A 27,135-nucleotide genomic window follows, 5' to 3' on the forward strand; every position below is an offset into this window, starting at 1 on the left:
GGAACTTATGGATTTGGAGATAGAGACACAGGCCCTCAGAGAGCCCCACTTTAGGAGGTACAATACACCTGGAAATGTGCCTATGAATGAAATTCTACTTGGGAACCTTAACTCATATCACTTTGCAAAGGGAAGATTTGAAATATGGCCCTATTGGCTGAGTAAAAAACATGGAGGAGGAAGGTATACACAGGGTCTGTGATAGCTTTTAAATTTACCTTTCCGTCAATAAGGTGACAGTATTATGGCTGATCTCCTTCCCACCCCTTCATGAAGATTTTTAATTTGCCAAGGATTTGATACACTCAAAGGAAACCACATTGAAACTTTCCCAGTTTTAGTATATTTATTACTAATGCAAGCGTTCTCATAAGAGACACCTATGGAAGACAACTGCATCTTAGCCAGACTAGTATAACACAGACCAGACTTTCTTCTAGTTGGTCTGGTCTCTGTCCCTTGAAGCATATTTGGCATTTTCTCCATCCCTCACACCTCCACAATTCTTCCCTCATACCTAAAATATTCTTTACACTTCCCTTCGACTGTGAGGTCTTATCCATAAGTACATCACTCCTTCTCCAGGATCTGAATTGTTCTTGTTCACTGAAATCTCATGATTTAAAAGTTACAGTTTACAATTTTAGTATTTAGTATTCTTTCACATCTTAACTCCTCAATGAGATTATAAGCTTTCTGAGATCAGGGACTGTTTCTAATTTAATTCTATATCTGTGTCAGAGCCTTGTCCTGATAGATTGGTCAATATATGTTTATTGAGTAAAAATATACTTAAGCCAAAGCAAATATGTTTTTTTGTGATAGGATAGCCTTTCTGAAGCCAAGTATAGCAGAATACAGAAACCTTGTTTGGTAGCTTTCTGTATTAACTTAAAGCATTGGGACTTGAAAATAGTCCTTATCTAACAGTATTCTGGTAAATGTTTAACAACCAACTCCCTGGAAAAGGAGTTGGGGAAACCAACAAATCAAGCCATGATTTATAGTGTTTGCCCATTTCTATGGTGTAAATACTCCTACCATGGCCAATATTAAGCTACCAACATAGTGCTGAATGTAGTCTTAGGAAAAAATGCAAAGTAACATACCATTATATCAAATTTCTATCATACAGATTTAATAGAAGTTAATAACCTCAAGAGCATAGAGGTAAAATATAAAATAACCGAGAATTTGTAAGTTTTGAGCTATTATGATTGTTTTTAATAAAATTCAACAAATTGTACATTTACATAATACAGTTTTTAATGATGACTATGCTTAATAACTGGCTCATGAAGGTCCTAAAAAATTAACAATCTACTCTTAAGAGTCAATACAAGCCATCACTGTTCTTATCACAGTTTATTATAATGGCTTATATAATTGTCTGCCTCCTGCCTTAAATGATGGCTTATTTAATTGTCTGCCTTCTTCCCTAAATAATGAGCTTCCTAAAAGCAGGGATAATGTCTTTTTGCTCACCATAGCATCACTAGTGCCTAATACAAAGTAGGAACTCAAGTATTTATTGACTGAATGAATCAGTCTAATCTTTTGCATTCTTACCAAATTAAAAAAATTAAAGCAAAGGAAAAAGGTTTCTTCTTCTAAACATCACATCTTATTTCCTTTCTCTTGGTGAGCTTTAACAATATATTCTGATTATTCATCTCTAAGCACTTCAGTATATGAAATTTTAATGTTTTCAATATCTTGCAACTAACTGTATGTGAGTTATTCATGGGCATAATGTTCAAGGAAATAACTCTTAATGTAAATATGTTCAATAGAATGTCAATATCTCTGAGCTTCTTGTGTTCTTCTAAACCAATAAAACACTGCCAATTCCTATGATATATAGATTATTTGTCTTTATGAAATTGCAGAATACAGAAACATTTTCTCTGGGTATTACATATCTTCCAAGTTTTTAGCCTAAAGCTTTGGCACTGACCAGAATGTAGAAATAGAAATTCTAGCAGCTTTGGATTCTAAGGCTTTGTAAACAGAAAACAATACTCTCCCCAGAGGGTAGGCTAACATTTTCTAAAATGTGTTCCGTAGGATCCAGCTCTGTGGGATGTTAATAGGTACTGTGTAAAGACTGGTTCCAAAGTTAAAACAGGTTTAGGGAAAAAAATTGGTTAAACATTAAATAGATTTCTTTAGTAGAACATCACAGAAGGAGGTACAGTATATAGTATTTCCTAAATGATTTTTTATTTCACAAGAGTGTCACAGGAATCTAATGTTTCAAGGAATACTCTTTGGGAAATATTGCATTAGTATTACGAATAGACTTAAAGAATCATATGTTTAGAAACAAGAGGACTTATAGGTTTTCTAGGTTACATTCCCCCCACACACTTAACCACATGAGAATTCATTTTATATCACCCCTGACAGACAACCATCCAGCCTCCATTGAATGCAAACCTTAGCAGGAAACTTACCACTCCAAAGGTTAATCAACTGGCCTCCTTTCCTTTAAAAAAAAAAGTTCTTCCTCATCACTGAACCAAAAGCCTGCTTCTCTGTAAATTACTCATTCCTTCTAGTTTTGCCATCTGGAATATTGGCAAAACAAGTTCACTTTCTTTTCTTCAAGATGACTATCATGTTTCCTGTTAGACTTCTCTTCTTCAGATAGAAGTAGCTTCCTCATAAGAGGAAGTTTCTAAAATTTTCACCATCCTGGTTATTCGCTCCTGGATAAAATCCAGTGTCCCTCTCAAAATGAAATGCCTAGAATTAAACTCAGTCTGCTACAATCTGCCAAGCACAAATGTTTAACTTTTTATTCAACAAATACTTCCAGGGCCACTGTTCTTGTTGGAGCACTATTCTAGATACTAGAAATACAGCAGACAGGAAGACAGGTCATATATTTCATGGAGCAGGTAACATAAATTAGAAGATAGTCTCAGGTAGTAAAAAACATTATAAAGCAAATAAGATAAAGATGTTATAATGAATAATAGGATAGAAAGTATCTGGGGAGAAGTGGCTTATTTTTGATCAACAGTAAGAGAAGTCCTCTCAGAAGGTGCCATGTGAGCCGCTCATGAATGATACAGGGAACCAAGATGTGAATGAAGATCTCTGGGCAGCGCATTCCAGGCAGAGGAAGTGGTGCATGGTAGCCTCTATGGTAAACACACATCTTAGCAACCCAGGTGGAAATATAGTGAGAGAAGTGATTTGAGAAGCTTATTTAGGGCATCATAGCCATGTTGCCTTAAATTCAGGTTTCAAGCATAGTAGAGAGCCATTGGACAGTTATACAAGCTTCTAGTAGGTAATTCCAGTTGGTTCCCGTTTTCCATGAGTCGTCACGCTACATTATGTTGCCGTCCATCCAGCCCAAGAAATGATTGAAATGTAATCAATACTTCCTAAAATGCATTCTTTCCCTTTTTTGAAAATAAGCATGTCAGTTTCCTGATTCCAGTCTTTGAGATGGAGGTCAGGGAGCAAGCAGAACTTTCATGGAAACTTGTTCAATAAAAGTGTTCTTTCTAAGGCAAAGGAAAAATAACATCTGATGGTGCTTAAAATTGCACGTGCCTGTCTTATGAATTCACGTATAATGAGTTTATTACGTACTCTCCCAATGACCTAGGGACCAAAGATTCCTGAAAAACACAAACCAAAACAATAAGTAAGCAATCAATCAGGTATCTCTGCTCTCAGCTAGGTCACTTCTTGAAGGTCTGATGGAATCTGAGAAGGGCTAAGTTCCTAGAAGCTAGATTTAGTCAATTACCTGCCTTTTTGCTCCTAATTTTCAGACTCCAGTAAATGGCAGTGGCTCTAGCCTAAGGTAGAAAAGTACCAGTTAAAATGCAATTTGACCGTGGTTGAAGCAATCAAGGTCTCAGGCTTCTTTGGGACAATGCCATTCTTCAGCATGACTCTGAGATAACTGGGTACTTATTCACCAACTAGAGCAGCTGCTTCGTGTAGCTAGCTGGGTTCTGCTCCCATCAACTTCTCTCTGGTCTTGAACTCCTGAACTCAAGTTATACATCCTACCCCTGTCTCAGCCTTGGAGCAGTTAGGATTATAGGCACGTGCCACTGTACCTGGCTTTGATATTCTTACTGTCAATGTCAATCTATTATTTTGACTATCACCACCATTATTTTATGGAGAACAAAAACCTTTCTTTGCCCTAAAATTAAAGTTGCTTGGCATCAGGCTTGGCTTGGACATGAAAACTAGTCACAAGTGTTGCCAGTGCCCTGACTCAGTTCTGTGCAGTTCAGGAAGGGTTTATTGTGCCCTTCCCGTGCGCCCTTGTTTGTATTCATCTCTGGAGGCACGGAGATCCTGTTCTGGGGACATCTCCTATGATGTCAGGCCAGATGAAACCCAAGGAGAACCTGCAGCGCAGCTTTGTGTTAGCTGAGCAGCACGTTGGTGTTGTACCCTCATTTCAGGTATATTTTTTTGCTGGCCTCTGTGGGCACACAGGTACTCATGAACAAGGTTCTGGCAGTTCACAGACCCTGGAAGGTTCAAAGACAAGTGCTGTGTTTCCATTTGCCTTTCTGAGATTAAGAGTTCAACCTTCAATGAAGCCATGGTACACTCTGCCTCCTGCAGCAAACAGTGTTCATGGGGCGAGCATTGTGTCCACAGGTACCTCCCATTTGGCTGCGGGAAGAGGCCGCATAATGACACATCAGCAGCGTCTTTACTCTGGCCTCTCCAGACGCTAGCTGTCCAGCTTCCTGTCTCTGAGGGTGAGCCAGAGAAGGAGGAAGGACAGTGCCTTTGATTCTGAGGATGGCATTCCCTTTGCACGCGCCTGTCCCCTCTCATAGGTCTCCCGGTTCTTAGGCATTTTCTTTAGCAGTCTCCACAATTGGGCTCAACTGTGAAAAAGCACCTGCCCCTGCACGCACACACACACGTGAATCCTACACTTCACGTGCTGTGAAGCTAAAAAGGAAAGGAGCGTATGTCAGATCTAACAGTCTTACTGATCATCTGTGATAAACTCTGGCGAAGGGAAAGGTAATCGGAGCCTCGGGAATTCAATTCACTCCTTTAATCCACTCAGCAGATATTTCATTTTTAAAGCACAAGTGCAGACATCAGCAAAAGTGAGGCACTGTGTGGGACCCTGAGGCACTTTAAACTTTTGAGCCCTCTTTACTCCCACTCCATCCTTACCTTCAAACAGTCCCTCCTCTTAGCCATCCCTTTTGCTTGGGTGTGCCCTCCTCACCATCCCTTTCCTTTGCTCCCTAGAAACCAGTTCAACAACAACAACAAAAAAAAGCACTGGCCAGTTAGCATTAATTACAGAAGGAAGAGGCCTCATGATCTGGACCATCGGCATGTGCGGCATGTTATCCCGACTTACGTTCTCCCTTGTCTCCAGGTCTTTCTCCTTTGCAGCCTATGGGTAACAGTGCTGCCCTGTAGCTGATGATGGTTTTATAATGTTTCCTCTGTCTCTAAGGCAGCCCACATCAGCTGTTCTTACTAGTAAAGAGAAGGGGACAGTTGTTTCTCATGCAAAGCTCATCCCAGGCATTCAGTAGAGCATGTCTCTGCAGCTTTTACTCCTTTCTCAACCTTCCTGAACAAACCCTCTGGAATAATCTAATAATCTAAACCAGAAAACCAACTTAGTTCCACCTGTGAATTTCTACTCTTCCTCTACATTAGGGCAGGTACCCTAGAAGATTTCTTCTAATAAGACACAAAAAGATAAACACTCATGTCCATATGTCTTCCATTTATCATGCAGGGGGGATCGATTATTTTGATTCATATGATAGAATCATAACTGCATTTGGGGATATATGGTTTTCATTCTAGGGTCCCGTTATCCGTATTTTAGCCCTAACCTTCAAATCTCCATTCGTTTTTCCACCCTGAATGCCCACATGGTGATGTAGTAGTGCTGCTAACATAATATAGAATAATAAATGATGCTGAAAAGCGTAGTGTGAACCTTTTCCTTTGGGGAGAAGCAACCACCAATAGGAAAATAGACCTTCAGTCAGCTCCCCACACTCAGTCTGCCAGTCAGCGTAGTTGGCCCTGCCTTCCCCTTTGCACACGAGAATGTTAGAGAGCAAGTATTACATAACTGTAGTAATTATCTACACATGATATGTACGTATGCAGATGCAGTGGGAGAAAAGCAGTGATTTAGATCCTGGCACCTCGTTGTGAGCTGTCAGCTTTATCGGCCATGTAAACAGCTCCTGCCCCTCAGTACCCTTAGCCTGGATTTCCTTACCTGTCATCCGACATATTTATCTTTACGTCTTAGTGTTCTCAGGAATATTAAAAGATGTGGAACATGTAAAAGCACTCTGTGAAACTTTGTATGAATATTAATTTTAAGAAAATAGACTGTAATTATTTAAAATAACATGGGCTTTGGAATTAGAAACCAGATTAGATCCCAGACTTGCCCCTCACGAGGTGGAAGCCCTCTCATGGGAAGCCGAGCTTCCTCGAGCCTTAGTTTCCTACCTAGAAAACGGAAATCATACAACTCAACCCTTACGGCATCAAATGGTGATGAAATAAGTAATGTATATAAAAGAATGGAAGTCCTAAACAGATTTAAGTTATTGAGCAATTCTAAGTAGGAAAATAGACGTGTGATGCTTCTGAGAAGGCATGGTACCAGTTAAGCACCCGGGGCACATTGCCTCCACCTGATTCTTGGCCCTGCTGTTTACTAACAGTGTGATGCCGCCTCTTTTATAATTGCTTGTTTACTTTTCTGTCACCCATCATCTGTGAATCCCTTGAGTACAGAAAAATTGTCTTCTCCTAATGGAGTATCTAACATGTAGCAAATACTCAGAAAAAGTCTCATGAATGAATTTCACATGACTTTTGTCATCTGTCATACCTTTTATACTGTGGTACCTCTTAGGTATCATTTAGACTCATAAAGATAACTCTTAATTGAAAGGAATAGGGCAATGGTCAATTGCATGGCTTGCGTGACATCCAGATGCTCCCATTCTGTGTCAACAGGCTTCTTGATACCTCTTGATTCAAGTTCCTCCTTAGCTAAAGCCAGGAATGCAATGGAAAAAATCAAACATTTTTTTGAAATGTTCCATTTGGTCTGCCTTGATAATGCCCCAAGATTAAACAGCCATGGTTTTATTTACCAAATGACTCCACAGAAGGCCCCCAGTGCCTTTTGGAATCACACATATTGGTAGCTCCTTGAGGGTAAGGACGGGCATTGTGCAGATGCTCGTGAAATGTCAATTCTAAAATTGGATGGTGTTCTGTTGAGCTTACAAACATCAGAGCATTTTCTTCTACTTTTACCCCATGGCAGTTAATCCAAATCCTGTGATATTAAAATTTTCAAATTAGTCAAAACAATGTCCCAGTCCTAGGAACCACTTAGGCTTCATGTGTTTTGAATGGCACGTGGCATCTTGCTGCAACTTGCTATCCAATCCCAAGATGCATTTCAAATGCCAGGCACTTATATTTTGGCAGCCTTTCACTCTAGCAAGTGTCTTCGTTGCCATCTTTGGCACCCTGACTCTTCTCCCCCTTTGCAAAACCCCACCAAATGGCACAGTTTGTTTTTCAAAACCTTATTCCACTTGTCTCACTGTTCCTTTTCGGTGGAGTTAAATCTACAACCATCACTTGTGCAGTCTTAGTTTTTCCAAGCAGCCATTAGAGGCAAATGGCATCACAGCTCCTGTTACATTTCAAGCTCATGTCCCAGAGGTAGCAAGACAGAACATCAATCTTCAGTGCCACCTGGCTCCCTGATAAGCTTTTGTTTTATGTGTGGCTATGTTGTGGGAGCTTTGCTCTCTCTCTCCCCACCACCCCACCCGGAGAGCTTTTCTGATTATGACAACCATCTAAAGAGGAATTATCTCCCCACAAAGTTAATTTCTGTTTCTCAGCAGGGAGCCACTGGTTCCCGCTGGGCTTGAAGTGCTGCTGTTTGGTTAATGGATGAGCGTCTCTTGGATCCTGGTACCCGCACTGGAACTGCTGCAGCGCCTGGCTTTCCATTTGCTTTAATTCCCTACTTGCAGCTGGCGTTAGGAGACCGAAGTGGGTTTATTCACGGGATAGTGGCTTACAGTCATTAGCAGTGGGAGGAAATCGTATTGGAGACAGGGACTGGAAAGCTGCTTTCCTGCCATCCTTGATCAGTCAGGACAGTTTGGTTGGTTGGTTGGATTTTTTTTATTTTATTTTATTATTAAATCATAGCTGTGTACATTAATATGATCATGGAGCACCATACACTTGGTTCATAGACCGTTTGACACATTTTCATCACACTAGTTAACGCAGCCTTCCTGGCATTTTCTTAGTTATTTTGGTTTTTAGAGAGTGAATTCACAAAATCCTTCTAGAGGTAGAACAAATGGCCTGACAGAAGAGATTCATGTCTCCTCAATCTGCTGGGACCAGGTCTTGGCCAGCTCTTCTTGGTTCTTCCGAGCCAGCTCATCATACTGGGCCCTCATGTCTGCCATGATCCTGCTCAGGTCCTGGGATTTGGGAGCATCTCCCTCCACAGTCAACCCAGAGCTGGCAATCTGGGCTAGTAGGACTTTTACTTCCTCCTCGTGGTTCTTCTTCATGAAGAGCAGCTCTTCCTTGAGAGCCTCGATCTCTGACTCCGGCTGCAGTCGAGTGATATTGGTGTCATCAATGACCTTGCAGAGCCCGTGGATATTGGTGCATGGCCAGTTCTGTCTCATACTTGACTCTAAAGTCATCAGCAGCAAGACGAGCATTGTCAATCTGCAGAATGATGCGGGCATTGTCCACAGAATTTGCAAAGATCTGAGCCCTCAGGTCCTCGATGGTCTTGAAGTAATGCACCCAGTCTCTGATGTGGGGCCCCTTCTTCTCCAGGTGTTCCTAGATTTTGCTCTCCAGCCTCTGATTATCGGTCTCCAGGTTCCTCACTCTGTCCAGGTAGGAGGCCAGGCGGTCGTTCAATTCTTGTATGATCTCCTTCTCGGTCTGGATGCTCCCTATTCCTGCTAGACCCCCAGCCATCCCCGTGGCTAGGCCCCCGGACCCCCAGCCACCCCAGAAGCTGGTGGAGCAGAACCCGGAGATCTGGGAGCCCGAGCCCCAGATCGGGGCCCCCTATGCACCTGCATAGACGCTGGCTGTGCTGCTGGTCACCTCACAGTTTGCTGAGGTTGGAGCTGCTAAGACAATGCTCACAGAGCTAACGCATACAGTCCAGTCCTTGGAGATGGAACTGGACTCCATGAAAAATCAGAAGTCCAGGTTGGAGAACAGCCTGAGGGAGGTGGAGGCCCACTACGCCTTGCAGATGGAGCAACTCAATGGGGTCCTGCTGCATTTGGAGTCAGAGCTGGCACAGACCCGGGCAGAGGGGCAGCACCAGGCCCAGGAGTACGAGGCACTGCTGAACATCAAGGTCAAGCTAGAGGCTGAGATCACCACCTACCGCCACCTGCTGGAAGACGGGGAGGACTTCAACCTTGGTGATGCCCTGGACAGCAGCAACTCCATGCAAACCATCCAAAAGACCACCACCCGCAGGATAGTGGACGGCAAAGTTCTGAGACACTGAGGCAGTACAGCAGCGTGCCCTATGCCAATAAAGAGTTCAAAGGTCACTGGATAAAAAAAAAAAGAGGTTCATCTCTGACTTTGAAGAGTTGGAAAAGAACAGCATTTTGTGTGTGTGTATAGTTAATGTTTAGGATAAACTAAGATGCTGGATGAAAATTACATTGAGTACTTTTAAATGTGATATTTAAATGTTGCTATTATTTTGTGTTCTTGTCGCTCTTTAAAGTGAAGGAAATTTTGTAGGAAATAGTTGTGTTGTCATCTAGAAAGCAGAGGCAGGTGCAGAATGGAAAACTCCTTAGAAGACATCTGAAATGTTTCTATTTGATTATGAAACTGCCACTTTCGTAGGTCAAACAAGGTCAAATTTTGGCAATTTCATATGGATCGACCTATGCAATGCTGGCTTTTTAGATCAAATTCTGAAGGCCAACAGAGCACCACCGTAGATATGTTTCTCCCCACTGGAAGCCCTGGAAAAATTCAAAGCCTGTAGGCCAGTGCCCAGTTGTCACTGAGAGGAGCTCAACTCTTAAGCTGTTAACTGTGTAAATCAGCAATATGCCTCTGAATTGCTATGCTGGGGGAATATCTGGTTCCATGGGCTGGTTGACACTGTACAGCTTGCTATCCCTTTCTAAGCCTCATTTTGCACAGTGTTTCTACATATTACACAAGGAAGCTAACAGATCATGAGAGAGCATCACCTAAAAGTTCTGGGGGAGAAAGTAAAAGGGCAGCAATTCTCCCTTCCCCAAAAGTGCCACTGATAATGAAAAACTTTAATTCTGGTGACTCCAGAAATATGTTTATTTGGCAGTTTGAGAGGGGGAAGAAGGAACTATGCAAAGGAAATGAAAAGGAAATCTGCTCTCCCTGACAGCTATTGTGTGACTTTGGGCAAATATCTTAATGTCTGCTAGTCTGGGTTTCATACTAAGGAAAGTAATATTTCAGAGAGATGTTGGTGTATTGAGGATCAGATAGTTAAGGATCTAATAGAGAGCCTTACACTTAAGTGCTTAGTAAATGGTTCTTTTTCCTTTTTCCTTTCATTTTTCAGACATGAAATTTAAATGTTTTAATTTAAGCCTATGAAATAACAAAATATCTTATGCAAAGCACTTCAAGCATTTATTCATTTTTTAAAAAAAATTTTTTTTGAGACAGAGTCTCACTTTGTTGCCCTGGGTAGAGTGCCATGGTGTCACAGCTCATAGCAACCTCAAACTCTTGTGCTCAAGTGACCCTCTTGCCTCAGCCTCCCAAGTAGCTGGGACTACAGGTGCCCACCACAATGCCTGGCTAGTTTTTTTTTTTTTTTTTTTTTTTTTAGTAGAGACAGGGTCTTGCTCTGCTCAGGATGGTCTTGAACTCCTGAGCTCAGGCACTCCACCCACCTCAGCCTCCAAAAGTGCTAGGATTGGGTGGCGCCTGTGGCTCAGTGAGTAGGGTGCCGGCCCCATATGCCGAGGGTGGCGGGTTCAAACCCAGCCCTGGCCAAACTGCAACAAAAAAATAGCTGGGCGTTGTGGTGGGCGCCTGTAGTCCCAGCTGCTCGGGAGGCTGAGGCAAGAGAATTGCCTAAGCCCAAGAGTTAGAGGTTGCTGTGAGCTGTGTGACTCCATGGCACTCTACCGTGGGCGGTACAGTGAGACTCTGTCTCTACAAAAAAAAGAAAAAAAAAAAAAAGTGCTAGGATTACAAGCATGAGCCACCACACCCAGCCAACACTTTACACTTTTAAAAGCACCTTCACATCCTTCACACCCTCGTGATACACTAAATGCATTAATACATGTATGCATGATCTCAACACTCAGGGGTTTGTTTCTCTAATTGTACCAAGAAATAATTCAGGCACTTTGGCCAACTGCTCCCTGTTTCCCTTGTGTGCTCATTTTTCTTGTGTGCTTTACATTTTTCTTCTCTTTTCTCCACAGTCAGAAATTATACCAGGGCAAAGATACATGAGTAAAAGCATTCAAAAATTAACATTGAAAGCAGTGATTTTCAACTGGTGTGCCACGAGAGGATCTTAGGGGTGCTGCAAAAAAAAAAAAAAAAAAAAATTTTTTTTCCACCATACACTGGTTTTATACACCATTTGACATATTTTCATCACACTGGTTAACATAGTCTTCCTGGCATTTTCTTAGTTATTGTGTTAAGACATTTGTATTCTACATTTACTAAGTTTCACATGTACCCTTGTAAGATGCACCGCAGGTGTAATCCCACCAATCACCCTCCCTCAACCCATCCTCCCCCTTCCCTCTCCTCCTCCCTCCCTCCCTCTCCCCCTTCCTCATATGCTTAGGTTATAACTGGGTTTTAGCTTTCCTGTGAAAGCCATAAATTAGCTTCATAGTAGGGCTGAGTACATTGGATACATTTTCTTCCATTCTTGAGATACTTTACTAAGAAGAATATGTTCCAGCTCCATCCCCCATGTAAACATGAAAGAGGTCAAGTCTCCATCTTTCTTTAAGGCTGCATAATATTCCATGGTGTACATATACCACAATTTATTAATCCATTTGTGGATCGATGGGCACTTGGGCTTTTTCCATGACTTAGCAATTATGAATTGGGCTGCAATAAACATTCTGGTACAAATATCTTTGTTATAATGTGATTTTTGGTCTTCTGGGTATATACCTAGTAGAGGAATTATAGGATTGAATGGCAGATCTATTTTTAGATCTCTAACTGTTCTCCAAACATCTTTCCAAAAGGAATGCATTAATTTGCATTCCCACCAGCAGTGTAGAAGTATTCCCTTTTCTCCACATCCACCCCAACATCTCTGGTTTTGGGATTTTGTGATATGGGCTAATCTTACTGGAGTTAGTTGATATCTCAAAGCAGTTTTGATTTGCATTTCTCTGATGATTAAGGATGATGAACATTTTTTCATATGTCTGTAGGCTGTGCGCCTGTCTTCTTCAGAGAAGTTTCTCTTCAAGTCCCTTGCCCAGCCTGCCATGGGGTCACTTGTTTTTTTCTTGCTGATATGTTTGAGTTCTCTGTGGATTCTGGTTATTAAACCTTTGTTGGAGACATAACCTGCAAATATCTTCTCCCATTCTGAGGGCTATCTGCTTGCTTTACTTACTGTGTTCTTGGCTGTGTGGAAGCTTTTTAGTTTGATCAGGTCCCAGTAGTGTGCTGCAAAAATTTTTAAAGATCATTAATTAAATTATTTTCCAAAGAAGTTCAAAGCGCAGTAAGTATATTTTTATTTTTCATTTTGATCAACACAACTGAAGTGTGTCATGAAAGTTCAAGTGTGCTGTGAGATAAAAAGAGGTTTGAAAAACACTGATCTAAAGCATAATTACAGACTGAGGGTCTTTGAGTTATTGCAAGGATCCATTAATCTGCATAAAGAAGGCTCATACAGAAGGTACTATTTGTCAACATGGGTAAATGCTATAATGATAACTAAACTATAAAATAATCTATAAACATTACTGGATTCATGGTATCTTTTATTAAATATTTCCTTTATCAATGAATATTGGAAGTACAAAGACCATCATGGGGAGTGCAGCACAATTTTTTGCATTAAAGAGAAATTAGTGGGGTAGAATAGAAAGTCAAAAACAGGCCAATACGTAGCCTATGACAGCACTGCCACTGCAGGGCTCTGGGGGAAGGGGGATCTTCTCCATAGTGGGTATCAAATTGATTTAAAAAAAAAAAAAAAAAACTAAAACTATAGAAAGGTAAAATAGGAGAATATCTTCATGGATTGTAATTAGGGAAAGAGTTTTAAAGAAGATACAAAAGTACATGTGGCCAAGGCAGGTGGATTCCTTGAGCTTGGGAGTTTGAGACCAGCTTGAGCAAGAGCAAGACCCCATCTTTACTAAAAGTAGAAAAACTGAGACGAGACAATCACCTGAGCCCGAGAGACTGAGGGTGCTGTGAACTATGATGCCAAGGCACTCTACTCAGAGTGCCAGAGTGAGACTCTGACTCCAAAAAAAAAACAAACAGCACAGGTGATAAAAGAACTGTGTAATTTGAGCTTCTTAGAACTTCTGTTCATTAAATGACACTGACAAGGGAGTAAAAGCAGGCTGCAGAGTGAGAGAAGGTGTTTGACAAAAGATGTGAAAGACGTGTGTCCACATTATATACAGGATGCCAAAAAAAGTCTACAAATTTTAAGATAGAAAAAACTGTAGTAAAGTTGTATACTCAAGTTAATTTGACTTCTGCAATCACAAGAGGTAAAAGATACAACGTACACAAGAACAAATGTTATTGGTACAAACTGAGTATTGCACTTTTAATGTAGTTTTTCCCTTCCTTAAGATGTGTACATTTTTAGGCATCCTCTGTATGTAGAAGCTCTACAAACTAGTAAAAAACCTAAAAGGCAACCCAATTTTAAAAAATGGGTAAAATAGGCACTCGGGAAAATAAGCTGCCCCCCCCCCCAAAAGCATATGAAAATAGAGCTCAGCATCTCAGCATCATTAGTCTTCAGGGACATACAAAATAAAACACCATAATGAGACACCACTACCTGTCTAAAGTGCTTTGAACAATGGCTCTTAAAAGCCTCTCAGTACTACCTGGTAAAGCTGTGAACCAGCTGAATTCTCATACACTGCTAGGAAGAAAGCCAATTGGTATGACTACTTTGGAAACTCTTTGTCAGTATTTATCACTACATATGTTAATAATGACTATAAACATATCCTATAACCCAGCACTTCTACTCCTAGGTATATACTTAATAAAAATAAGAACATTTATTCACTGAAAGATAATTAACGCAAATGTTCATAGCCAAACTGGAAGCAGCCCAGTATCCACTGACAATAGAACAGACAAATAATTTATGGGATGTTTATTCAATGGAATATTAGATCACAATGAAAAATAACAAACTCTTGCTAAGTGCCCCAACACAGATGAATCTCACAGATGTGACGTTGAGCCAAGAAAGCCAGGTACAACATTCATATACTATGTTATTTCCTTATACAAAGTTCACAAACAGATCAAAGGACTCAAAGCGATAGAGGTCAGCAGTGGTTATCTTTGGGCACAGCAGGGTCCAGCAAGGGGGGCTTCCAGAGTGCAGGCAGTATGCTCCATCTTGATTTAGGTCAGCGGTTCTCAATACATTAGCATCTTGATGTATTTTCATCTGTGGGTCGCTACCCCTTTGTGACAGGGAAAATACATCCTGCATATCAGATATTTACATTACGATTCATAACAGTAGCAAAATTACAGTTATGAAGTAGCAACAAAAATAATGTTATGGTTGGGGGTCACCACAACATGAGGAACTGTGTTAAAGGGTGGCAGCGTTAGGAAGGTTGAGAACCACTGATTTAGGTGGTAGGTATATGAGTTCACTTTATGAAAATTTATTGTGCTCTACAATTCTGATCTGTGCACTTTTCTATTTATATATTTTATTTCATTTAAACATTTTGCCAAGAAAATAAAGGCTGTGTTAGGGGATGCCATATAGCTTGGAATGGGTTTCTTGTTTGGAAAAATAATTAGCTTTGCAGCCCTTCGCTAGTGACTGACAGTTCTGACATTCAGCAGGTTTGCTAGAATCTGCTGACCGAACAGAGCTAGGAGTAAACAAACTTCACAGAAGGCAGAAGGTGGGGCGTGAGCTGTTTATTCTCTACTTCTATCAGTTCAGGGTGGTGTTAGCAGCAGGGATAAGTGTGTCTTCTCATGTTGATTCTGGAATTTGCTCTTTTCATGCCTAGACTCATTCTCATCTCCATCTTCAATACATCTTTTGATGAATGCCAACTATGTCTGTGTTGTAATTTCCCATGGCTACATTGTAGTTATTCATAAGTAACTTGATGAAATAGTACAGAGCTTTGTGTGGCCACTGTGATTTTTGTTCCCAGTTTCTGAAACTTGATTTGACTAGGCTTATCCATTTATATGTGGAAATCGATGACACTAAGGAGCATCTGGGTGGCATTTTACTTAATGCCTATGTGAGACTTATGTGCACAACAGCCTGGTAAGAGAGGTTATTTCTTTGACTTTATCAAGAAGGAAACTCTATGACTTAGTTGTACAACACAGCTGGCAAGTGGTAGAGCAAGGCTGAATATCCAGATCTTCTAACTCTGATTCCATGTTCTTCTCACTCCACTATCCTTCCTATTCTGGATCAGGAATGCTGAGGGGATCTAATTAATATGCAAAAGTTAGTAAGAATTATTAGGTGGTTCCACTAACTCCCAAACTTTTCCTGTAGCTCAGTGTTTAATAACTTGCCAAATATTGATCCATGTCATTGGTAAGCATTAAGTTGTCCAATACTTTCTTGCCAGTTTTTAAGACATTTGCACTCAAATTAGGAAAGACAAGGAGATTAGATGACTATAGATAATTATGGAACAAAAGACAGATCTGTCAGTAAAATTCTTGGATTTTGTAAGTAAATTATGTGTACCATAAATGGAAGCATGAACATTGTCATGCTTGATACATCTGGACTTAAAAGCCTTAGGCAGTAAGGAGTTAAAATTCAATAGTGAGTCCAGGTGACCAGATTCCGCGGAGCAGAAACTCAAGGCATGGCCAGCTTGTCCTCATAAGCCCTGGTAATACTTTGATGGCCTGGGGCTGGTGGGCGGGAGCGGTCCTTTCTGAGCACTCATCTTTTCCAGCCCTGAATTCCACCTCTGCCTTCTCCATCCAGTCCCACCATTGTTTTGCCCTCTGCCCATTCTGTGTATCCATAGCCGTTGCTGTCAGCCTCACTGAGGCAGTTGGTGTGTTTCTTGAAATTCCCAAGACTCTTTTTCTATTACTCCTGTGGTCATTTCAGAAATAAATAATAATTGATTGCTGTTGTGTACAAAGCACAGTGTTGGGTGCTGTGAAATACATAAAAATGAGCAGAACCAGATTTAGCTTTCAAGAAACTTAAATTTTAACACAGGGATTTGAAAAATAAATCTGTATCCTAAATCCTGTCTTATTCATCAAAGTATTTGGTGCTTTTCTCCTACCTGACTTCTTGTTGGAGAAGATAATGATGGTCTTGCATTTTATTTCCTCTAAGCCCCTGATTGATCAAGAAGTTAAGTACCAAAAGTAGATTAGCACTAGCAAAACTGAAAGCTTCTGAGTTGTCTAGCTCGTGTCCATAAGCCTAGGTACCAAACTCTATGTACTTTACACACAGGCCTTCAGTCAACGCCTACTTTATTTTACAAAAGTTTAGTTATCTGAGTTTCTGATTCATTATTTTAAGAAGCAGCAAATTAGCCATTGCACAAACTGAGAACAATAAATGTCTACTGCTATTTTCTATTCAAAGCATTCAGATTTAATAGTTGCTAGTCTCTATAAGAACGATATAAAATCATAAAACTACAATACATGCCAGTTGGAAGCCATTCAAGTAGGGTCCAAACTGCTTTACCTGCCACTACAGCCTTTGAAGGCATAGCTTTGTTGTTGAACAGAAAGGTTACTTTTAATAATAACAAATCATTATTGTAATGAGTCATTGTGATGTCATATTAAGATCTATAGATCCCACTGTAAAAGGCAGGAGAGTATGAAATGTATTTTGGGAAAAAAATCATCAAAGATGAGACTGTACGAAATTACATAAATCATATAATGTAGTAGTATAAAGTATTGCCTCACTAAATATTATTTCAAAATAGGTAAACCACCTGTTAAGAATTGGGATTTGGAGGCTCAAAATCCTGTCTATAAAATGAAAGTAAACATTAAATGATTATTATGCATATAATTTAAAAGATATTTATTGCTTTATAATAATTTCAATTTTTCTCAAATAAATTTTATCAGACAAAGCTGTTATGCTAACTAATTTTATCTGCCTAATCAAATTTAAAATGATTTTTAAGATTTTTAGTTGCACTGAATTTCATGTCTTTATTTCTTTAATAAAAAATGAAAAGGAAGGCTTCTGTCATTAGAAATGAAGAATAAGAAATTCATCGGCAGTGTTTCGAAGCATACGGATGAAATCATACATGTAGTTTGTAATGAAAATCTCGAGGGTCTCCTCATGTAGTTTACTTAGAAATGAATTCAGTGTATGCCAACAGTTCTTTAAATTATGATGCTATTCTGAACAGACAATTAGACTACATTATCTTCCCATCTCTTGCATTTTCATGTCTATTTTTATTCATTCCTCTGTATCCCAGTTGCTATTTTAAGATACTGCTAATGACCAATCATTGTGAACTTGGAGGCATCTACTTTCCTATGGATGTTTTCTTAATTAATAAAGATTATACTTATTTCTCAATATTTTCTCAGGAAAATTAGCCTCATTCAACTAAATTTATGAAGGGGGACTAACAATAACTATTATTTCTTAAGCAACATGCTTTTCATGATATGATCTCATTTAATCTTTGCAACAGTCCTATGAAGTAAATATTTAAAATATCAGACTGAGTGAAATTATGTGACTTCTCAAGGTCACAGAACAAGTCACTGACAGAGTTGGTGGTACATCCCAGTCTTCCTCTGCCCAGATGTCAGCCACCGACTAGTCGCTTAGGATTCTTAGGGCCTTTTATATCTCAAGGTCTAGTTGAGATGATAGAGGCCATACTGGTGAAATTGCTGTCACTGGGGAGAGGTACCTGTCACCTGACTACCTGGATTCAGGTCCTGCCTCTGCCATTTACTAGCTGTATTGCCATGGGCACAGTGCCTCTCTGTGCCTCAGTTTCCTCCTTTGTAAAATGCACTAACAGTACTTTCTTGATAGGATTGTTGCAAGGATTAAGTAAATTAACGTGTAAATTTCTAACTTACATGTTACTGTGAACGCTTTCTAGCATAAGTCATCAGAACTCAGTGAATGTTCAGTGTTATCGTCACCATCATTGGCATCAGTCTCTTCAAAGCAAGCAAAACCTCCTTCCCCTTTTTTTCCTCTCTGCGACCTGGCTGGCAGGTTTTCTTGTGAGAGTTCCTTGAAGCAAAGGAAACTGTTCATCTTTTCCTTTGGGGAACCAAAGACTGGTTATTCTTTTACAAGTGACAGCAGAGAAAGAGAAAAAAAATACATTTGGGGATTTTTTTCCCCCCATGTTTCCTGTAGCAGTCAGGACAGAAATTAGTCACTCAGAAGATTATCCTGCCACATTGGCTTAAATGTGATACAGTGTATGACCTGTGAGATAACAATGGAAAAACTCTAATCACTTGCTCAAACGTGTCACAGACTAAAATTTTTAGATGCCTTAGAGGTGGGTATGCATATTAAAAGAGACCAGATCTTTTTAGTAGAACCCTGAGCAAATGTGTATTGATTAACTTAATTAAAGGAAGATTATAACTTGTGCACTGTCCTGTGTGTTATCTGACTATGTGGTTCTGAGGGATCTTTAACGCATGTGTGCTAATGGCCTTGTCTTTTAAACCAGCACGAATTTGGGGTTATTTCATTAATTTGGTAATCAAATAATTGTCAAGAACACAGAAGGTTAGAAGCAAGAATTTTCTTTTGCAAGTAAAGTAAAATACTTTAAACTGTTTTTAGTGATATTTCTACATGGAGTTTGGTTCAAAGAGATTCTGTTTTTCAAATATTAAGAAAAAGAGCTCTTTAGCTTTTATTTATTCTTCTGATCTAAATTCCCAGCTTGGGCTGAGGTCATAGGTCATGAAAATTTGACTGGGCCATTTATTTGGGAAACCTCTCATGTCAGTTTCATTTGGTCATTCTTTGGGACCAGACTGCAGGAAGAAAGATTCTCTAATCTTCTTTTGGGGGTTCAGAGGCCTGTCTGTTGCCATCCAGGAAACCAAATGAGAAGAGGGTGCAGAGGGGCCAGGGACACTTGGATTCAGTATGTGTAAATTTACTATTTCTTTTTCCCCACCCTTATTCATACTGTCTCCCAGTCCAGAGATCCTCTATTTTGTTCTTGGCAGGAAACAAACCTTCAGATTTGTTGCCAGCATGGAAGAGAGATAGTTGCTCAATGGGAGAGGGGACCTGGAGATCTGACCACTACTTAAATAGAGTTTCAAGCAATTCTTTTATTCACCACCCCCTCTTTTTGCCCCCACATCTAGATACAAAGTATGTCCAACCTGCTTTCCTTGCTTAAAAGTGAATTCTCCCACATTCCTGCTCCTGGTGCCTTTTCTCAGTAGGCCCTCCCTGCCTCTCCCAGCAGACATCTGGTGAGATATGGAATACCCACACACTCCTTCTTTTCTTCTACCCGTGCTCTGAAGGTCTAGATTTTCTACTTACCTTCCCTGAAGGCCCAACTCAGATGCCAGCTTGTCTATGAAACCATTCTAGAGCATCCTACCCTGTGTCCCCGAAAATAAGAGTGTCTTATTTTAAGGTGTGCTCCCAAAGATGCGCTAAGTCTTATTTTCAGGGGACGTCTTATCGTTCCTGTAAGTAGGTCTTATTTTCGGAGGATGTCTTATTTTCGAGGAAACGGGGTAGGTCCCGATGGATTGCACCTGTAGATAGCTCCTGCATCTTTGCTTTCCTCTTCAAGAAGACTGAAACTGGATGGAGTGCCCCTTCATGTCAGTCCTTGCCTGATACTTCTTGTTACAATTTGCAAGATGATACAATGATACAATGGCAAGAGCAGACCTTGGAGTAGGACAAACCTGGGGGCAGCTCTGTGCTCCATCACTCACTAGCTGCATTGTCATGGGCCAGGAATTTCACCGTTTTGTAGCTAAAATAAGACATGTGAGGACTAAATGTGATGAAGTGTATGGACCTGCTTAGCGTAATCCCTGGCATAGAGGAGATATTTAATAAAGTTAGCCTCCTGCCCTTCTGTTCTTACATCTCCGTAACACACAGCTTTCCTCGTAATAGATACTCAAGAAATATTCGCTAAATGATTGTTCTGGAAAAAGGACTTGTAGGGGTCCTTCATTAGACATAGCTTCGCTATTTGTCTGTATCCAAACTGTACCACATCAGATACAGCAGGAAAGTAGAATTCCTTCTTTAAACTACCCCATTTCCCTGAAAATAAGACAGTGTCTTATTTTAAGGTGTGCTCCCAAAGATGCACTAGGTCTTATTTTCAGGGAACGTCTTATCTTTCCTGTAAGTAGGTCTTATTTTCGGAGGATGTCTTATTTTCGAGGAAACAGGGTAGAATGTTATGGCAGGAAGTGCTTGTCTTTTGAATAAGGAAGCACAGGGGAGCAGAAACACAGTGTTCAATAAAACTGGAAAGGTTTCAGTCTTAGTATTGGCTTCACCAGAGCCAACCTGAGGCTTACAGCTGTGCTTCCTTTTTGCAATTATAAAAGTGAGAACTATGTTAACTAACTTCCAATTCAATCCACAGCTTGCCGCTTGAGATTAGGATGCTAGCTAATTTTTTGACCCAAGGTGCTCTGCTATGTAGGGTTGCCAGTTATAATTATACATTCAGGTGTCATTTAGCAAAACAGCCCATTATTTAGCAGTTCAGAATAATGAGATGGAGCTTGCACTAATCTTTCAATTTGATAAGCATTTGACAAGTGCGTTATACGTAAAGTGTATATTGTGCTACCGCTACTAAAAGTTATATAGAAAGAGCTACAAATTAAATAATTTTAAGTGTGCATCCATTTGGGAATTCATGAATTTTCAAATATTACTACAATCTTAAGCAATAAAAAAAGGCAGACATTTTTCCACTAAAGGAGTTTTTATTTACACACACACACCCCTCCCCACATCTCTTTATACTCAAATAACAAGAATTTAAAATGGAGTTACCTCATGGAACAGATATATGGAAAGGCATTTATTAGAAAATACGTTCTGAGTATGATTGTACTAGACTCTATACTTGACTCTGGGGAAAGCTTGGTGAGTGAAATAGAATGTCTTTCTCCAAAGATTGCCAGCTGCCTGTGATATTTGGCTTTTTCTTCCCTTATATCAGACCTTTCCATGCAGATTTTTCTTTGTGCCATATCCAGCTGTGTCCATAAATGGTTTTCATCAACTGCCTGAGTTGTATCTTCTTTTTACACAGCTTATTATTGTGACTTACCTAACGGACGTCATTTTATGAAAAGAACTCTATCCTTCTATGAGTAAAAACCTTTGTAGAATAGAAAAAGAAGATGCGAGACCTGGCTTAGGGCTCAGAGGGTGGGTGAGAAGGTTCAGCAGTGTTCTTTCATCTGCCACACGTGGCCACTGCCATGTCAGAGAACTCAGACTCCGCTCTTCTCCGGACTTACCTTCTCAAACTCACTCTTTTTCACACTTGACCTCCTTCTCCAATATCAGATTAGAGGGGGTGTCTGTTTTCCACAAACTCTGTCATTTTGTTTCTTTCCCCCTTTTTCTATTTCCTAGCTGTGGTAAATTTGGGATGTTGTGAGATCAAAGTCTCCAGATCACTATCTACTTGGTTGAGAGAAAAAAATACACACACACACACACACACACACTTAAGAACTCACACTCCCAGGGCTCCAGAGAGCCAGTTGTTCAATTTTCAGAAATTTTGTGATCTGGTTTTTGAGGACAGCCATTATTAAAAAGCGAATTTGGTTAATATTAAAAACAAAGGTAAGAAATATTCAGACCCATCATTTCTTAATTATTTTATTACATTTTATTATTACCATCTGTGCTTTTGAGTTTATCCTGTGCATCTATTATAGCTGGTGGCAGAAATAATCCATGATTAGTGTTCCTGCGCGTCTCTTCCCAACTCTCAGTTCAGTGACATCACGTTGGTAGCTTGAAATTGGCCCGGGGGAGACTATTTACACCTCTGAAACCAGGAAACACTGCAAATCAGAACTCTCCCATTTCCCTGCAGAGCTGGTTGTTGAACAGTCACCAGCATACCACAAGCTCGGCTCTTCTGTTCCTGCCAGTCACTGATGACTCAAGCCACAGAGCGGCCTTCAGACATATGAAAAAATGCTCATCATCTTTAATCATCAGAGAAATGCAAATCAAAACTACTCTGAGATATCATCTAACTCCAGTGAGACTAGCCTATATCACAAAATCTCAAGACCAGAAATGTTGGCGTGGATGTGGAGAAAAGGGAACACTTTTGCACTGCTGGTGGGAATGCAAATTAATACATTCCTTTTGGAAAGATATATGGAGAACACTTAGAGATCTAAAAATAGATCTCCCATTCAATCCTGTAATTCCTCTGCTGGGCATATACCCAGAAGACCAAAAACCACATCATAACAAAGATATTTGTACCAGAATCTTTATTGCAGCCCTATTCATAATTGCTAAGTCATGGAAGAAACCCAAGTGCCCATCGATCCACGAATGGATTAATAAATTGTGGTATATGTACACCATGGAATACTATGCAGCCTTAAAGAAAGATGGAGACCTCACCTCCTTCATGTTTACATGGATGGAGCTGGAACATATTCTTCTCAGTAAAGTGTCTCAAGCATGGAAGAAAAAATATTCAATGTATTCACCCCTACTATGAAACTAACTTAGGACCTTTACATGAAGCTATAACCAAGTTTCAACCTAAGAACAGGAGGAAGGGGGAAAGCGTGGGGAGGGAGGTGGGATGTGGGTAGAGGGAGGGGGATTGAAAGGATCACACATGTGGTGCATCTTACAAAGGTACATGTGAGCCTTGGCAAATGTGGAATGTAATGTCTTGACAAAGTAACTAGGATGATGCCAGGAGGGCTATGTCAACTAATGAGATGAAAATGTGTCAAATATTCTATGAAACAAGTGTATGATGCCCCATGATCATATTGATGTACACAGCTATGATTTAATAAAAAAAAAATTAAATTAAATTAAAAAAAACAAAACAAAAAAAACCCTTATCCTCAAGATGACAACTTCCTTCAAGATGGTTGTAGCTACCTTACTTTTTTTCTTTCCTTTTTTTTTTTTTCTTCCTTATGAAAGATTTTTGGTCTGGATCCATGGCCGCTCCTAGAATGCCCTTCCCTCTGTCTTTTTTTCCTCAATAATCAGTCATTAATTTCTCTTTCCCTTCTATGGCTCCCTCACATTCCTTTCTTCCTGTTCCTGCTCTACCAGCAGAGGCTCTGGAGAAGACAGACAGACTGGCTTTGAATCTGGCTGCACCATTTACTGGCTGTGTTACCCTGGGATTGTTACTGAACTTACTGTGCCTTGGTTTTATCATCTGTAATAGTATCTACCTCGTAGAGTTGTTACGGGGATTAAATGAGCTAATAATTTTAAAAGCACCTAGAATGACGCCCGGCATACAGAAAGCGGTATATACATAATTCATTAATAAACACTTGCAGTTGTGATCCAGCCCTTGCCTATAGATTGTTATATGGTAGAGTTCAAGACTTATGAACACCTGAAAATAGAAGACAAGGCAAATGGCCTGGGGTTATAACACAGGAATAGGAGCTCCAGGGAACCAGAGAAAAGGTGAATGAAATAAACCAGAAGAATGTAGAGATTAGGAAGGGAGACAAACAAAAAGAAAAAAGTTACATTTCAGAATAGTCTGCAAAATATATAAAAATATGCTGCAATATATATATATATGATTTTTTATCACTGTATTTCAAATATATCCACCAGGAAAATTAAGGAGTATTTTTATAAATGCACAGGAAATTTCTGTTTTGATTTTGGCAATTAAATCAATTTTGGTCTTTATTCGAGGCAGAAATTTGGAAGTCACATATTTAAGGTACTCAGGCTAAATTGAACAAGAGCCATGTGGACAGAATGAGAGATGTGTGTCCATATCTATCAGAAACGCGTGCCCAGGAGCTGAAGCACTCGTTTGTCTGACCATCTGGAAATCTCCAGTGATCTAGGAACTTAATTTTACCCTCATTTTTGGAACAAAAGGGAAACAATAAAAGAAGAAAATGGGCAGCAGGAACATTCTACTTCTCATTTAAAAAAAAATCTTAGTGATAAAAAGGAGCAGAGAGTTTAAAAGAAAAAATGAGAAACCATTAAAATGATTTGAATACTCTGTATTTTGTGGTGGGCTCTATTGTTTTCAGTTACATGGGAACTGTGGTGATTTTATGAATCATTAGGATTTTCTTTCCAAATTATATCTCCGTGTTCTTACAATGTCTCCTAGGTAACCCTCAGTAAGAGGTTGTTGAACGATTTAATACTTTCAAGTTTTGTCTTAATTTTGTATTTAGAAAAAAAAAAAAATCCAAAGATGAAATCATGACAGCTGAGTCCTTCTGTATTTTACTTTTCCTGCTTTTTAAAACATATGAGCCTGTATCTGTTTTCACCCACAGTCTAGTGAGAGACTTGAGAATGTATGAACCCTAGCTTGATAGAATAATGATATTCCATTTAAACGCAAAAACCCTCCCACGCCACCCAAAGTTAAAACAATCACAACAGTTGAACGTTGTCTTTGGCATATGTCTCATCAGGCAGAACGATCTACAAAATGTGTCCTCTGTTAATGATGCCTCAGACCTCGTTTCTAGAGCGATGGTCCCCAAAAGCCAGTCTGTTAACCCAGGCCAGCCGGTAAAATTGGGTAAAATAAGGTCAAAGTTAGTGAGTAGTGTCGTTGTGTACATGTAGGGCCTGGCGTGTGTGTGTGTGTGAAGAGTTTATTTGCTTGGTAGAGACTGTTCTTTTTTTCACAAGATACTATTTTCTTCCATGTTTTGGTGTTAACAACATTTGCACTTTTATGAAAACAATGGTATTATAGATGACCTGCTTTTGTTTTGTTTTAAACATCCCTACTTGGTAAAATAAAAAGTTAGAGTCATTTTTTTTTCCTGGTTAATGAAATCCTAATGTCTGGAAACTAGTCTACCTTCCAGTCATTGGCTCCATCCTTCCCACGGCATCGGTATTTCCTGAATGAAAAGATCGTCTTACAAGGAAATGCAGGAAAGCCTCAGCATTCTGATTTTGAACCACAACTGGTATTGGATTTGGGAGGAAGGCTGTTTCCCTGGCAGAGTGTGGGTGGTTCTATTACTGTTCTTTCACACACACTCAGGCAGGATGCTGTTGAGTTTAGTTCGTCAGAATGCACTGTGGTGATTACCAGTCTCAATCAGCCTATCTTCACAAACAATGTCCTTTGATAAGGAAAATCTAGAAAAAAATAAGTGTAAATGACTCATCTCCTGTAAACTCAGGAGATGATTTAAAGCCTAAGTTTACTTTATGGTGGGCAGGCTGGGGATGTTACCTTGGGTCATGAAGACTATCACACCTCTTGCAAATGAAGTAAAGGAGAGCAACTTGTCTAATATCCCAAAGTCAGTCAGTGCTAAAACCGTGTTTGGAGCCCAGGTCTTCTGTTTGCTAGTAATTACATTTTTGCCCAGTGGTGCGTTTTGTTTTGCTTAGCATGGAAAAGTCATATAGAGCAGTTAAATTTATTTTTGGAATGAGCTAGAATGCTGGGTGCGCAACAGCCAGTTTCGATAAAAACAAGAACTACTTTTTAAAATTCACTAGTTCTTCTCAGATATTAGCGTTTCTCCCAGTATGGGGCATATCTGAACTACATCTCCACCCTTGAACCAATTTTCCCCTGCGTGTGCACGCTTGCATGCTTCTTACATTTCTCTCCCCCGAACAGTTCCATATGTTCTGTTTTACTAGAAGCCAAGCTCCCTGCTCATTTTTCTCCATAGAGGGCTCTGATCTCACCTCTGAGATGCACACGTAACTGAGGCTGAAACAATTTGTAGGGAAACTTGTCAGCATAATTGATTATTATATGTTGTGAGCGACCAAAGACAGGTGAGCCCGCACAGAGCGGAACCAATTTGTATATAGTAGGATCCCCCACTGGATCTAGCCATACTTCCTCCCTGACACGTTGATTTATATATTTGTAGCTCTTCCCTAATGAATCGTGCCCCAGTGTGGGTCATTGGAACCTCCTGCTCAAGAGACCCTGCTTTTGCTAGCAAAATGAATGGTAGAGGTTTTGCTCTGCAAACTTGGGGATTTATTTTTTGTCTTTAAAAGAAGTGGCTGAGGATGTGTACTCTTTAAAAAGATAACATAATCACATGAAATGCTTGAATAACATTGCTATGCAAGAGAGGGGCTTCTTCAACGCGACAGAACTACTTGGAGTGGGAAGAGAATCTGAGAAATATAAAGAAAGGAAAGTGTTTCAGCCGCCTTTGGCTTGATGTTCTTGAATTCTTTGAAAACCTTTTTCTAGTGTTATACTTGTTCCTTGACGCTGCCTTAAGTGTGAGACTTGCCATAAAATAGGGATGTTAATGACTGCTCTGCTTTCTCACAATCTGTTGGGATATCGATTGAGATATTTGTGAAGTACTCTGAGTTCCCGGGAAGAAGGGTGTTAGAAAATGCTATGCTGATGTTTCTAGAAAGGCATGGAAAATTACGCTAAACCATAACTTCAGAAAGTTAAGTTTTAAGACAGGTTGAATTATAGCCTGATTCTGTATAGTAATCTTGAGAACTTCTTCCTTTTGTCTTACGTATCAGTTCTGGGTGAATCCAGAGGAAAGAGGTTGAGGAGAGTGGGAGGAGGG

The 27,135-nt window shown here is 39.9% G+C and overlaps 1 protein-coding gene across 1 annotated transcript in view; it reads left to right on the plus strand.

Moving 5' to 3' along the window:
• EXOC4 (exocyst complex component 4) overlaps window positions 1–27,135 on the plus strand; it is an 849,353-nt gene that overhangs the window by 620,849 nt on the left and 201,369 nt on the right. The gene's annotated exons all lie outside the window — the stretch shown is intronic.

Source organism: Nycticebus coucang, chromosome 11, assembly GCF_027406575.1.
Source record: "Nycticebus coucang isolate mNycCou1 chromosome 11, mNycCou1.pri, whole genome shotgun sequence".
Classification (NCBI taxonomy): Eukaryota; Metazoa; Chordata; class Mammalia; order Primates; family Lorisidae; genus Nycticebus; species Nycticebus coucang.